General features: G+C 38.9%; 1 non-coding gene across 1 annotated transcript; it reads left to right on the top strand.

The window, feature by feature from the left end:
* Nucleotides 1–12,887: 12,887 nt before the first annotated feature.
* LOC127099518 (small nucleolar RNA R71) lies at nt 12,888–12,994 on the top strand. The gene has a single exon (XR_007794011.1). It is a non-coding gene; the product is annotated as a small nucleolar RNA R71 (small nucleolar RNA).
* The last annotated feature ends 2,709 nt before the right edge of the window (nt 12,995–15,703 follow it).

Raw genomic sequence — 15,703 nt, 5'->3', positions numbered from 1 at the left:
GGTGGAAATATCTAATGGCTGGGTTGTGAATGTATGTTGCGTTAAGCGTATCCCAGCTCGTGGCGTTCATGTTGGTGAGGTTATGCCATACTTGAAATGCTACATCTGACCATCCGCCAGGGATACATCATTGAACTCCTTCTCCATGTCGGAAGCCAAGCATTCGCGCTATCTGAGTTTGGTTTAGGGAATACTTGGTGCCGAACATTCTAAATGTGGCGACTCCGGTGAGAAACTAAGTTGCGCCAGGGGGTGTAATATAGGAGTAGGAACTCATGAAATCCAGGGCCAGCACTTCGTAGGTTGGTTGTGGTGTGGTACACAGTTGCGTCAAGCTGGAGTTGGTCAGCATCCACCCTACGCCATCCAAAAGCCCGAGCTCCGTCAGGCATTCATTATCAACATACCTCGTAGCCTGGACTGAGCGTTGGTAGAACTTAAGGTAGTTGTGTCTTTGGCGTTCGCCGGCTTCTCCATTTCTGAATACGATGGTTGAGAGGTCGGGAGTAGCTCTTTCTTGATGGGCCATTGATGTGATTTATAGACCTTTTGGTGTTGGTGGGTGAGAAGGATATTGTGAGTTACACGCTTCTCGCTTGAAAAAAAGGTAAAGAATTGAATAATGGGGAGAAGAGTGGTGTGAGTAGGATGCTTGATGAGGAAGAAGAGAGGAAAAGCGCCTGCATTTATAGGCGTGCTCTCTGGGTTTCGTGACGGTCGTCACAGGGGTGTGACGGTCGTCACACGCAAAGGGTGTGTAACGGTCATCTGCAACGGTTAGATCTTCGTAACGGTCATTTGCATGCCGTGTGACGATTATGGTAGATCCGTGACGGTCGTCACGTCTGTGAGATGGGCGTCACATTATATGTGACGGTCGTCTCACGCTTATTTTCAATTTTCTCATCAAAGGTTGCAGCAGTTTTAATTACAGTAGCATATAGTAACTTAGCACTTGAATTTAAAAGCGTAAATAAATAAATAAAGAAGCATAAATCAATTGAAGCATAAATAAATAAATAAATAGAAAATGTTATTTGATTAATAGATTAAAATTAAAATAAGAAAAATAATAATGATAAAGGAGCAATAAGAAAAGTAATAAAATAAATGTGCAACAAAAGTAATAAAATAAATGTGCTCCCTCCCCACACAAAAAATAGCAGTGTCCTCATTGCTTAGTGTGAGTAGAAGAGATCTGTGGTCAGTAATATTAGCCACGGTTCTGTCCCAATGCAGCTACAGCCTGGTTCAGGTGATGAAACTGCTCGACGGCTATATCCATCAGGCCTAAGATATCAAAGCGCATGATCTTTATCTCTTCTTTCACAGTTGTGATGTCAGCTTGGAAATCATTCATACGGGTAAGAAGCATGGCAAGATTATCAGCATATGATGGAGGAACCGGTTCATCAATGTTATAGTAGTTCGGAGGTGTTTCAGGGTCAGATTCTTCAACATGGATAGGGTCATTGAAATACTCATATTTAGGCGGTGTCTCGGGAGGTGAAGGTGGATCAATTGGGTGTTCATCTAAGTCATAAAGCCAGTTATTTCGGTTGTGAACACTCGTTATCTCATGGTTAGGCAAGGTAAATAGTCGGACCACTTCGTTATTGATTAGGTAATCAAAAGTATCTGGCCCAAGGTTGCTTATGATTCTACAGTTGAAGCAAAAGTCGATATCCATGAGTCAGATGTTTCCAAATGGTACATGCTCGTAAAGTGGGCGTCTAAGTCCGATGGCGTCTGCTATCATGGTTACTAGGCCACCTATTATTATTGGGGTGCGATTGTTCTTAGCAAGGAGAACGAATCTCTCCATCATGAATGTCACGACATTGACATGTCGACCTTGATCGACACATAGCAAGATGAAAAGTTCGTCACGGGACACTATGGTATTGTTCTCTTCCTTACCAAACAGGGTGTTTCTGTAGCGGTGTATTCGTCGCTATATGATTTATTGATTAAACCATAAGCAAAGCATACAATGAATTTGAGTCGCCACCGCACTTTTATTTATCCAAAGGACTCGCTAAAAAGCGAACAAAAGCCTAAGAAGTTTTACACGTAGAAAACTAATAAAAAGATCAGAGAATCTGGGTAAGGGGTAAATTACGCAATGGGAAGGTGTTAGGCACCCATCACGTCCTAGGTACTCCTAGGGAGCCCTTTTCACACTTGTTGTATAATATTGTTATTTGTTATGACATAAGTATTGTGCAAAACATGATTGGGATGATGAGAAAAGAATATACAAGTTAATTATTGCTTTTGTGTTCGAATGGATGAACCCGTTGCCTACGTACCTTCCATCAAAGGTAAGGATCAAAACGCCGTAGTTCGGCTAAAAGATTTCCAAAAGTTAGTGGATTCAATTTTAAACAATAGCACTGAGGCTTTTCATTATCAATGGGAGAAAACTCGACCAAGACCAACATCCACCATGCGAGGATAGCTTCGACGTACTAGAGGGGTTAACCCTGTTTTCAGTACGGAAGTCTTATAGTCGACTCACTAAGGATAGGGTGAGGTTTACATCAACCACAATGATAATTGAAACCTATGGCAAATGCATGAAAACTTAGCAGGAATGGACAAAGCCAAAACAATTGAATGGGTGAAGTTAATTGATTGTGATTATGAAAGTAGGGTCAAAGTATGATTAAGATTGATTCAAAAGAAGTATTAAGAAAATGGAGTTTGAAAAAAAAGTCAAGGACTTGGGTCCAGGTTTTTGATTTGAAAACATGAAGATGTTTGCACAATATCTATCTCAAGTTTGAAAGTAATGTGTGAAAAGGTTTAGGACATAATGGGGATGAATGGATGAAAATGGATTGTAAAACTTCCTAGAATGTTCACCTCTCGAAATCATATTGAAGATGACTCAAGTGTGTCCTTTGGAATAGGCAATGAGCAATAACAAAATAAGCAAACAAGTGATACCGGATGCCACTCAATGGTCTTACTCCAATCTCACAAACAAAAGCGGATACCGGATACCAATAGATGGATTTACACCAATCTCCTAAACAAAGAAACAAGGATGTCGGAAGCCAATAGATGGACTTATTCCAATCTCCTAAAACAAAACGAAACTTGGATACCGGATGCCAATCTGTCTGGGCTTATACCAATATCCAACATATGATCATAGGAAAGCAAATGCCAACTTGCAGGGACTTACAATTGCATCCTCACATACAACAAATGCAAATGCATCAAGCAAAGAGAAGATGAGTGGCCAATGAAATGGTCTTATACTCACTTCCATGTCATAGGAACAATGGCCAATGAGTGGTCTTACAATTGTCCTCAATGGGCAAACAACAAAGATATGTCACAAAGACAAATGAAATGATCATGCAATAATGAGCAATTAATGATGATAAATGCACAAGGCATGCAAGCAGACATGTATAAATGAAGTGAGCAATTAGTCAATTGAAGTCATTCAGCACACACTATAACCAAACAATCAGGCTCACACAAAGGGTTAGGCATTGAAGCCAACTGGAATAGGGTTAATGGTGCTCTTAACCTTGCCATTGAGGGGCTAAGGTGAAGCAGATGAAAAGATATGAGGGGTGTGCCTCATTGCTCTTATCCCTGGCCAGGGAGAGCATTTGAATATCAGAAGGTGTGGGAGTTCAGAAAGTAGGAACTCTCTCCACAGATTATTGACTCGATAGATCTTGGGTTTTTACTCACTATGCATCAACACATGTGGTGTGAGCCAGGTGAGTGACACACAGAATAGTAGGAGATAGGCTACATATCTCTTTTGTCTACCAATTGCCTTATTTAAAGGACTTTTCCTGCTTGGGACAAATGTAAACACACACAAGCATTGCCTCTTAAGGAGGACTTCAGACAGTTGCCTGGCCAAGTAACAGGCCAGGTCTTCCAGACTACATGAAGATAAGGAATTATACCTCAATGAAAATTGCTATTAAAGCAAAGCAAAGCAAGTTCTTAAAGAACTAAGCAACTAAGGGTACCTGAAACCAGTCAAATAGAATCAGTACACAACTCAAAGTCAAACCAAAATAAGATAGGGATCAACAGTCAACACAATCAGTTAAAAGTGCAATGCACAAGGCTCAAGGCATGTGAGCCAAGCAACCTACAAAACAAACAAGTTAGTCATGATAATCAATCAAGCTCAATCAATTTGTATTGATCTCTTTGGGTATTTGTTGCTTAACCTGAAACAACAAACTTAAACATGAGCAACATGACCACTAGGACAAGCCTAGGGTCAAAAAGAGATAAGAAAGTCAAAACAGCAAGTGACAAGTGTCCAAAATCAAGTTCAAACAATCAAGAAGCAAACCCAAGTGGTTTCATGTTCATATCATTCATCATCATCATTTCATAAGCAAATTAGGTCAAAGCATGGCATATAGAAGCTCATAGAAGTCAACAGAATGATTTAGCTCAAAACCAATCTCAAACATCTCAATAAATTCTCAAATAATTCATGATCAATCATAATCCATAACATGCTATGAATACCAAATTTCAGCTCATTTGGATAAAGGGAAATTGGTCAATGAAAATCAGAAAGGCAAGGCAAGTTCAAGCATGCTCAAAGAAGTCAACCAAACATGCACCAACTTCAATAAATCATAAATCAGTGACAACATATGAGAAATGAATGGGATCAAAACCATGACAAATCTTAAGATGTCTACTAATCACATGTCAAATTTCAAGTTCATCCAATAAAGTATGAGAATTTCACAAATCATATGAGAACATGTGTCACAAAAAGTCAACATATGACCAAACAGGGGAGAAAATCCCAAACAAATAGGAAATGCCATCAATAATTCCAGAAAAATTCACATGTAAACTAGACAACCACAAGTATGTTCATGCAAAAATTCAAACCAATTTGAGTTCATTAAGCATGGTAATTAAAATCATGAAGTTGGACATCAATGGTGTGACACAAATTGTCACACCCTAATTCAAAAAATCATAACTCCACAACCAGCAATGATAAATTCACAAACTCTACACCAAAATCACCATGAATGTGTCTAGTTTGAGCACAAAAAATTTGGGAAGCATTGGATAATGTATCATCATTTCACAATTGATTTGGCCAAACATACATAAAATGGACACATATGACAAACCCTAGCACAATTTAAAATCTATACATGCAAAAAATCTGGAAAAATCATGATAAAAGACTAGAGATCATACAGAACATTTTGCAAAAAGTCCCATGAATTTTGGATAAATAATGAATGCTCTATGATTTTTGTAAGATTGCTCACAAAATGAAATAAATATTGCAAAATAAATGATTTAATGGATTAAATGTGACACGAAAATGGCATATTTGTAATTTCTTGGAACTTTAAGTGAAACTCTGCGTTTCACTTAAAGTAATGCCGCGTTCTGATTGGACATGGGCAATAAAACAGTGATTCTCATGCAGCAAACACAAACCAGCAAGCAAAACACGATTTTCTGGATATGCAATTAGGGTTCTTGCAGCTACAGTAACAGCATTCATCTTCTTCAACAATCGTGAAAAAATTTTGGTTCCAGATTTTGAAAACAAACATGGCATTCGAACCAGCAGACCACATACATCATTAATCCAGCAACCAATTTCATTAACTCGAGCTAATATGGATGAATCATGCATAAACACAAATGAACATCAATCTTTAAATCAACATATCTTTCAAAATACACAGCCATTTTCCTTGGTTCAAAGCTTATTGTGACCAGCAAAGCAAGATCTATCATAAGCATAGCATGATTTTGGGAATGGTTAAGGTCGAAAACTTACCAAATTTGAAGAACAGTTGTGATGCAGTGGTTCTTTGGCTTCAAATGGCTGAAACAGATGTGCAAGAAGGTTTGCTCTGATGAATGAGCGAAGACTTTTGGCTCAGCTACCTTTGAAATAGCTCAAATCGAAGACTGCCATGGATGAGCTCTTGAGTAACAGCTGCGGATTCCTTGCTTACAGTGGTTGTTTGATGCTCACAAAAGCTTCCAAAAGGATGGAGTATGATGGCACAAAGCACAGAATCACGTATTCTTTGAAGGTTTTCAGAAAAATCTCAAGTGAAGGAAATGAATGTTTTGAGAGCAAAAGAGTTTTTGTTCTGTTTTGGTGAAAGTGGCTAGGGTTTTCAGAGTGCAAATGAACAATATATAGTCTGTTTAAGGTTTGTGTTAGGTTAGTTAATGGAAGTGTAATCAGAATTTGCTTAATGAAGTGTGTTTGGTCATTAGTGAAATTAAGTCAAATTGCATGGGCATGGCTTTACAGCTGCGAATTTGGGCCTTGGACACATCCTAAATGTGATTTCTGATCATTCTCAATTGGTAAAATATGTTGGAATTGGCTATTTTGCAAAGTCACTTTTTCACCTCACTTAATTAATTCAAACCACTTTAAAAATGCCATTTTGATTGGTTGAGTTCTGGTGAATTGTGATGGAAGATTTGGAAAGAGGGCCTCAAATATGACTTGTAGCAAAAAACCCCACCCAATTTGGCCAAATGGTTTGGAAGATATGCCACTTTGAAGTTCAAAAATTTTTGAGAATGATTTGATCATAACTTGCCAACCATAAATGGGAATTGAGTGTTCTTGGACTTTTTGGAAATGGGAGAACAAGATCTTCAACTTTCATGTTGGGCAAAAATTCATTTGAAGCTTGAATGATGATGTAATGTTGAGGAGAAGAAGTTTCCATTTTTGGCAAAATCCAATTACAGGTCAACTTTCTATTTTGGGAAATTTCTTGTCTGACTTCAAAATCTTCACTGTAGATGTTTGACATGTTATATGAGGCTTATATAGACATGAATGAGACCTCTCGGACCAATTCCCACCATCAAATCACTGATTAAATGCACAGTTGACCAAGGTTGACTTCAGTTGACTTTACTAGGGTTTTGCCTGACTGAACCATGTTCTGATGAATTCCGAGCCCCTACCACTTGATATCTTGATTCAAAATGATGTCACAACTCATATGAGCTATTGATGAATGATCATGGTGCCCAAATTCTGCAAGAATGGCCACCATCCATTGCTCAATGGCTGATTTGACTGATTTGACCTAATTTGCTTCATCTGCAAGCAACATGGTTAGATGACAATATTTTGGTACCTTTGGTTAATAGACAGATGAAAAGGAATGATACACAAATGCAATACATGCTTGGTGATCAAGAACCACACTCACAAGGTACCCACCCACTAGGAGGGAAGCTAAGGCATGCAATGATCCTTGAGGCCATGATATGATATGATATGGGCCATGAGGGATCTTGGGGACAAAATTGGGGTCTTACAGGCTAGTATTTTATGGAAGTAGCAGATAGCAGGGTTGTGGATCATTTGAGAGTGCATCTCGTTTGGGTTAGGGTTGTAGTCTCCAGTTAAGCTACCCCAAAAGTGATCTAGGTCGATGTCATCGATTAGTTCCTCCTGGCGGGTAGTAAAAACGAATGGGCCACTAGGAAATCCTAGGAGGTCAGCAAGGTCTCTACGGTTATAGGTGAAGTCCATGCTAAACAGCCTAAAGGATATCAACCCTTTGTTAAGTCCGTAACCATGCTCGGGGTTGTAAACTAGGGAGCTAAGGAATTCTAGGGTTAGTTCACGGTAAGTGACAAACCGTCTCTTAATAGTAGCATTCTCCCACCCTAGCTGGTTAAACATAAAGAGGATGCTATCTCGGATACCTAACCTATCCATGGTAGGTCCATCATAATAAATCGATAATGTCATATCCTTCCGAGCTAGATAATCATACCGTCTTCTTTGAACTCTGCCTCTGAAAATTGTATCTACTTGTTGCATGATGAAAGTTAGTAACTAACTAGTTATTAATTTTTCTGTTAATCAGTATCCAATGTTTCTAAGTTAGTAACTAGAAGCAACTAGAATTACTGCATAGAATCAAGAAGAAGGGAGCAAAAATAAAAAATAAAATCAAAGAAGGAAAATACTTTGTAACAAAGATAACTAATAAAAGAACAGGTGGGTTGTCTCCCACTAAGCACTTTGTTTAATGTCGTAAGTTCGACAGTAGCATCGTGGTGCACTAGTTTTGGGGTTGAGCAGACAACTCTATAAGTCTGAGACTGTTTGAATAGTCTCAATTTTCAATATTATGATAATGTTTTAATCGCTGCCCGTTAACCATAAATGGTTCGCTATTTCGGCCTTTGATTTCTATCGCACCGCTTCTGAGGACTTTAGTGAATTCGAAAGGGACTGACCACCTAGATTTAAGTTTTCCTGGGAAAAGTTTAAGTCTTGAATTGAATAGTAGTACTATGTCGCCGACATTAAACTCTTTCCTAGATATACGTTTGTCGTGCCATCTTTTGGTTCGCTCTTTATATATCCTGGCATTCTCATAGGCGTCCAGTCTCAGTTCTTCCAATTCGTGAATGTCCAAAATTCGTTTCTCACCTGCGGAAGTATAGTTTATATTCAGGGTCTTAATTGCCCAGTAAGCTTTGTGCTCTAACTCCACAGGGAGATGACATTATTTACCGTAGACTAGTTTAAAGGGTGTGGTTCCTATTGGGGTTTTGTAAGTTGTCCTATAGGCCCACAGAGCTTCATTTAGTTTAGATGACCAGTCTTTTCTGGATATTCCTACAGTCTTTTCTAGAATTTGTTTGATTTCTCGATTCGAGACTTCGACTTGCCCGCTAGTTTGTGGGTGATAAGGTGTTGCTACACGGTGTCGGACTCTATACTTCAAAAGAAGTTTTCCAAAAATGTTTGATATGAAATGGGAGCCACCGTCACTAACTACTAGTTTTGGCACACCGAATCTGGGAAAGATGATGTTCTTGAACAACTTAATCACTACTCGTGTGTCATTTGTCAGAGAAGCTACAGCCTCGATCCATTTTGAAACATAATCGACAGCAACGATTATGTACTTATTACCAAAAGAAGATGGGAATGGTCCCATGAAGTAAATCCCCCATACATCGAAGACTTCCACTTCTAAGATTCCTGTTTGTGGCATTTCATCGCGTCTTAAGATGTTACCAGTGCGTTGGCACTGATCGCATTTTATAACCGCATTATGGACATCTTTTCATAGAGTAGGCCAAAAGAGGCCCAATTATAGGATCTTAGTACAAGTCTTTGAGGTACTTGCATGCCCTCCATAGGGAGCGGAATGACAATGAGAGATTATATCATCTATTTCATCCTCAGGAACACATCGACGGAAAATACCGTCGGTACCTCTTTTGACAAGCAGAGGTTCATCCCAGTAGTATTGTTTTAGATCATGAAAGAATTTCTTCTTTTGTTGGTAAGATAGGTCCGGTGGAAGTACTCCGACAGCTAGGTAGTTGACGAAATCAGCATACCATGGCAGAGTTGCATTCGCATGTATTTCTTCCACGGATTCTTCTATTTATGTATCGTTTATTGTTAATTCAGACATGTCACTTTCCATTTGGGCTATGAGTCGTTCGTAAGGGAAATCGTCATTGATTGGAATTTGTTCAGGTTTATTCCCTTCGATTCGTGATAAGTTATCTGCTACTACGTTTTCAGTACCCTTCTTATCTTTTATCTCTAAGTCAAATTCATGTAAGAGTAGGATCCATCTTAAAAGTCTTGGTTTTGCATCCTTCTTACTAACAGATATCTAATAGCGGCGTGGTCGATATAGATAATAATTTTTGCCCCTACTAGGTAGGAACGGAATGTGTCCAAAGCGAACACGACGACTAAAAGTTCTTTTTCAGTGGTGGCGTAGTTCATTTGGGCTGGATCTAGTGTTCTACTTGCGTAGTAGATTGCATGAAGTTTCTTATCCTTTCTTTGTCCCAGTACTGCGCCTACAGCGTAATCACTTGCATCACACGTGATTTCGAAAGGTAATCTCCAGTCAGGTGGTTGCATTATGGGTGCGGTGATTAAAGATGTTTTCAATTGGTTGAACGCTGTTAAACATTTTTCATCAAAGACAAAATCAGCGTCTTTCATTAATAAACCCGTAAGTGGCTTGGTAATTTTCGAGAAATCTTTGATAAAACGTCGGTAGAAACCTACGTGTCCTAAAAAGCTTCGTATTTCTCGAACGGTTTTAGGAGGTTGAAGGTTTTCTATGATTTCGATCTTGGCTTTGTCTACTTCAATTCCTCTATCAGATACTACGTGACCTAACACGATTCCTTGTTGGACCATGAAATGGCATTTCTCCCAGTTTAAAACGAGGTTTACCTTTACGCATCTTTCGAGTACCATTTCAAGGTTTGATAGACATCCTTCAAAACTCTGCCCACAAACAGAAAAGTCGTCCATAAAGACTTCCATGATGTCGTCTATAAAATCGACGAAGATTGCCATCATGCATCTTTGAAATGTTGTGGGAGCGTTGCATAATCCAAATGGCATTCGTCGGTAAGCGAATGTACCATAAGGGCATGTGAAGGTAGTCTTTTCTTGGTCGTCAGGATGGATTGGGATTTGAAAGAATCCTGAATAACCGTCTAGATAGCAGAAGTGAGAATGCTTAGCCAATCGTTCGAGCATTTGATCAATGAAGGGTAGAGGGAAATGATCTTTCCGAGTGGCTTTGTTTAGTTTTCTATAGTCGATGCACATTCTACTTCCGATCACAACTATCTGTGCTATGGACTCGCCCTTATCATTCTTAACGACTATAACACCCCCTTTTTTGGGTACTACATGAACGGGGCTAACCCATTGACTATCAAAGATCGGGTATATGATTCCAGCATCTAGTAGCTTCTTTACTTCATCCTTGACTACCGTACTTAGGATTGGGTTGATCCTTCTCTAGTGTTCTCTAGAGGTTTTATAATCTTCCTTCAGCATAATGCGATGCATACAGATAGAAGGACTTATTCCTTTTAGATCGGCGATGTTGTATCCTAACGCAGTTGGATATTTTCTTAGGACATCTAGTAATTTCTCAGTTTCCATCTGTCCCAAGTCAGCGTTGACTATTACTGGTCTTTTCAGTTCAGTGTCTAGGAATTCGTATCTTAGGTTCTTTGGTAATGCTTTTAATTCCAAGTCAGGTTTCTTTGGGCATGGCATGTGGTTGGGCGTAAGTGCTAAGCATTCGCTTAGACTTTCGTTTTGGTATGGTTCATGCCAATCATCATTTTCAAAGATTGGAGGGATTTGGATTTTCATTATATCAGAATATGTGGTTTCTTGCATCTCCATCTCTCTCACGCACTCGCCTATGACATCAAGTAGATAACAGGTATCGTTTATGGCTGGCGCTTGTAAGAATTGTGTTAAGATGAATTCAACCTTTTCCTCTCCAACTTCGAATGTTAGCTTACCTCTCTTTACATCTATTATGGCTCCAGCGGTAGCCAAGAATGGCCTTCCTAATATGATAGGTGTAATGTAAAATTGTCCTACACGTACGGGGACATTCTCCAGTATAGCGATAGGATATTTGATTAAGCGGTCAGCTAATTGAACAGACATCTTGGTTGGTCTTAATTCTCCCATATTGAGCCTTTTGCAGATGGTTAAGGGCATTACACTAATGTTGGCTCCTAGATCGCATAGAGCTTTGTCTATGACGAATTTTCCAATGACACAAGGTATGGAAAAACTACCTGGGTCTTTTAGTTTGGGAGGCATGTTATTTTGGATTATTGCGCTACACTCGGCAGTAAGTGTAACTGTTTCATTATCCTCAATCTTTTTATTATTGGATGGGATTTCCTTAAGAAATTTGGCATATGAGGGCATTTGTGTGATGGCTTTTGTAAAGGGTATTGTAATGTTTAGTTGCTTCAGAAGTTCAACAAATTTCCTAAATTGACTCACACTTTTAGAACTTGTGAGTCTTTAAGGATACGGAATGAGTGGTTTATAAAGAGGTGGAGGCACATAAGGTTTTTCTTTCTCTTCGGGCTCTTGGGTATTATCTTCTATTTCCTTTGGTTCATTCACCTACTCAGATGAGGTTTTGTCCGGTTTTTGGTACATGGCAGGGTTTTGGAGTCTCGGATCTACAGGTCCGTCTATTTCTTTTCCACTCCTCAGGATAACGGCATTTGCATGTCCTTTTAGATTAGGTTGCGGCTGTCCAGGAAATGTTCCAGCTGGAGCGGCTGTAGATGCTTGATGTTGAGCCACTTGTGAAATCTGTGTTTCAAGCATTTTATTGTGGGTGGCTAAGGCGTCTACTTTGCTCGCTAGTTGTTTGAGTTGCTCGCTAGTATGTATGTTTTGGTTCAAGAAGTATTTGTTTGTCTGAGCTTGGGTAGCTATGAAGCTTTCCATCATTAATTCGAGATTTGACTTCCTAGGAATGTTAGGAGCATTATTAGTTGGCTTTTGATATCCAGGCGGAACAGCTGGTGCTTGGCCAGGTGCATACAGGGCGTTGTTATTCTTATACGAAAAATTAGGATGGTTTTTCCAGCCTGGGTTGTAGGTATTCGAATAGGGATTTCCTTATGCGTAGTTTACTTGATCGGTTGGGACTCCTGCTAATATTTGACATTCTTGTGCAGTGTGTCCAGGGTTTCTACGTAACTCACAGTTTGGAGTTACAGCAGCCACGGTGGTTGTGGATGGTATGGTCAAGTTGTCTAATTTTTGAACAAGGGCATCTACCTTGGCATGAACATGGTCAAGGCTACTGATTTCGTACATTCCACCCTTTGTTTGGGACTTTTCTACTGGAGTTCTTTCACCTCCCCATTGGCAATGGTTTTGGGCCATGTTTTCAATAAGTTGATAGGCTTCGTTGTATGGCTTGTCCATAAGTGCATCGCCCGCGGCAGCGTCTACTGTCAGTCTTGTGTTATACAGAAGCCCATTGTAAAATGTGTGAATGATCACCCAGTCTTCGAGACCGTGATGTGGACATATCCTCATCATGTCCTTGTATCTCTCCCACGCTTCGTAGAGAGATTCTACATCTTTTTGTCGAAATCCGTTGATTTGAGCTCTCAGCATAGCAGTTTTGCTCGGCGGAAAATATCGGGATAAGAAAATGTTCTTCAATTCTTCCCATGTTGTAACGGAGTTGGAGGGCAAGGATTGCAACCAAGCCCAACCTCTGTCTCTTAGTGAGAAAGGAAAGAGGCACAGTCTTATCGCATCTTGAGATACACCATTCGCCTTTATAGTGTCTGCGTACTGCACAAACTTGGTCAGGTGTTCATTAGGGTCGTCCGTAGGATTTCCAGCAAATTGATTTTGTTGGACGGCGTATAATAATAAGGGTTTCAGCTCGAAATCGTTTCAATTGATAGCAGGAGCAGCAATGCTGTTGTGAGGTTCTTGTTGAGACGGGGTAGCGTAGAATTTAAGAGGACGATTATGTGGTCCTTCTTCAGCCATGGTTGGTTTTTCTTCGAGTTTAGTAGGAAAGAAGATATCGGGAATATCGTACTTTTGTTGATACTCTAGTATTCGGCATCTTATATATAAGAAACGCTCTAATTCTTGGATTGTTGGTGCTAAGTTATCGCCTTGTGAGCGAGTACTTGGCATACAATCGGGGAAATAAGGGAGAGTAAATTAGTTTTTATTTTTACCTTAGTCTATACCGTGCAACGAAAGAATCGCACTACTCAACTAAAACAGGTCCCCGGCAACGGTGCCAAAAACTTGATGCGTGATCGTGACTATATATAAAATATAGTCTATCGGGTTCTTGACTGTAAGTGAACAGTCCAGTCGTTTTAGTTTTAAAAGATATCGAACCCACAGGGACCTATGGTCAAACTGGTGTTACTAACGTTACTATGTTTAGCTAAGGGAATGATTTATAGAAGTTCGAGTGCAGAATATTAAATCTAAGAGAAATTTAGTTTTAGAAAGAATTGATGGAAGGAATCAGTATGCAACGCATTAATCGTCAGGGATTCGATAAGTCACCGGTGAATAGTTTAAATACCAAATATCTTTCAGTAGAAAATATATATTTAAAAGGCTTTATCTCACACTCTCGTGATTATTGATTCGGCCTATAGCTTTAAGTCAGAATGTATGCTCTCGCTGTCCCATTTGAAGTTAAAATTACTTTTTGAAAATAAATAAGTTCTAATTGCTTTTAAAGTGCTCTCGCTATTTTTAAACTCAATGCCTAATTTTTACTATCCAGCTCGAGCCTCACGCTCTCGCGATTGTTGGTTCTCACCTTAGTTAATTTCCCACTCTCGTGGCAAAATCGTATTAAATAGCTTCTCACTTTTGTGACAAAGTTATTTAAATTTAAATTAAAAACCTCAGCCTAAAAGATTGTTTGAGATAAAGAGTTTTCACCGATTATTATTAAATCCCATCCAATTAAATTATTACATACTGATATCGGTAATTTAGCCGGACATGTTAAATAGAGCAAACACAGAGCATAAACAGATTAACATTGCAGCAAACATAATTATAATAATAACTGGGCAATAATAATAATTGAATAAAAACCTGGCAATTGGATTAACAAAGTACGACGAATCTTGGAGTACTTGAGCAGTCCTCCACAAGTTGGTAGGATTCTGCTTCTTCAATACAATCGCTTACTAAATTAAATAAAGTGTAGTAGTTCCCCGGTGTAGGAAACTACTACTATGACTAACTGAAAAACGGAAAGGAAAAGAGAAAATGGGAATTCTAAAAGGAATGGTAAATAAATTAAGGCAGTGGAAACAAAGTTGCTGAAAAGAAAATAACTAAAAAGCTAGAATGGTGTAAAAAATCAATTGCAAAGCGTAAGTGTAGGCGTCCCCTTTTTTTTCAACTTCTGTCCTTTATATATTGCTTTGGTAGGTCTTGGCAGTTGAGAAAGTTAAGGAAGACTGGTTGAATGAGGAGTCCACGGGGGAGCCATTTTGTTGGAGAGAATTTAGGCACGTTTGGGTGCCTCTGATGACTGTTTCAAAGCGTAAAATTTGGCCGTGTGACGCTCTTCATGGGCCTGTGACGGTCGTCACAGGCTGGGCCGTGACGATCGTCATGCAGCTTGTGACGGTCGTCACATCAGCAAATTCTGCATTCTGGTTTTTCTGCTTTTTTTGTGCTTTCTCATCTGTTTCTTCTTCTTTTTCTTCCTTTTATACATTTTGCTCATTAATGCTTGGAGATTTGAATACCTGCAAAAATAACTCGAATACTTGCGGAATAATCGGAATATTAGTTAAAGTGGTATGATCTTTGAGTGTAAATCAAGGCAAATATCTAATGCATTTTCCCGTTATCAATAATCATAAAATAAATACATGTGATAATACAAAACATTATAGGTCATCTTGGACCCAATTCATTGAATTTGAAAAAGTATCCAACTTCAAATGCCCATAACTTTGTCATAGAAAATCTAAATGATGAAAACTTTGAGTCTAAATTGATCATCTTGAATAGATCTACAACTTTGATGTTGGAGGTTTTTCCATTTGAAGCTTGCATAATGAAAACAGAGGGGCTTGATTAAGTTTGCTTTTGGTGAAATTTTTCAAAGTGTTTTGAATATGTTTTGTACTTGGATTTTCACAGCCAGTTTTCATCAATTTCCAAATGCCAAATGAATTTTTGCCCAACATAATTTTTGTTCCTTATTTCAAGGGTTTTCCAACCATTACTCACAATACTATTTTGGATTACCATTTGTGAGTTTCGAAGACCTTTCCATTTATGAGCATTTTGGATATTTCATGATTAAACTTG

The sequence above is a fragment of the Lathyrus oleraceus genome, chromosome 6, assembly GCF_024323335.1.
Source record: "Lathyrus oleraceus cultivar Zhongwan6 chromosome 6, CAAS_Psat_ZW6_1.0, whole genome shotgun sequence".
NCBI lineage: Eukaryota > Viridiplantae > Streptophyta > Magnoliopsida > Fabales > Fabaceae > Lathyrus > Lathyrus oleraceus.
This window is presented reverse-complemented; position numbering and strand designations above follow the sequence as displayed.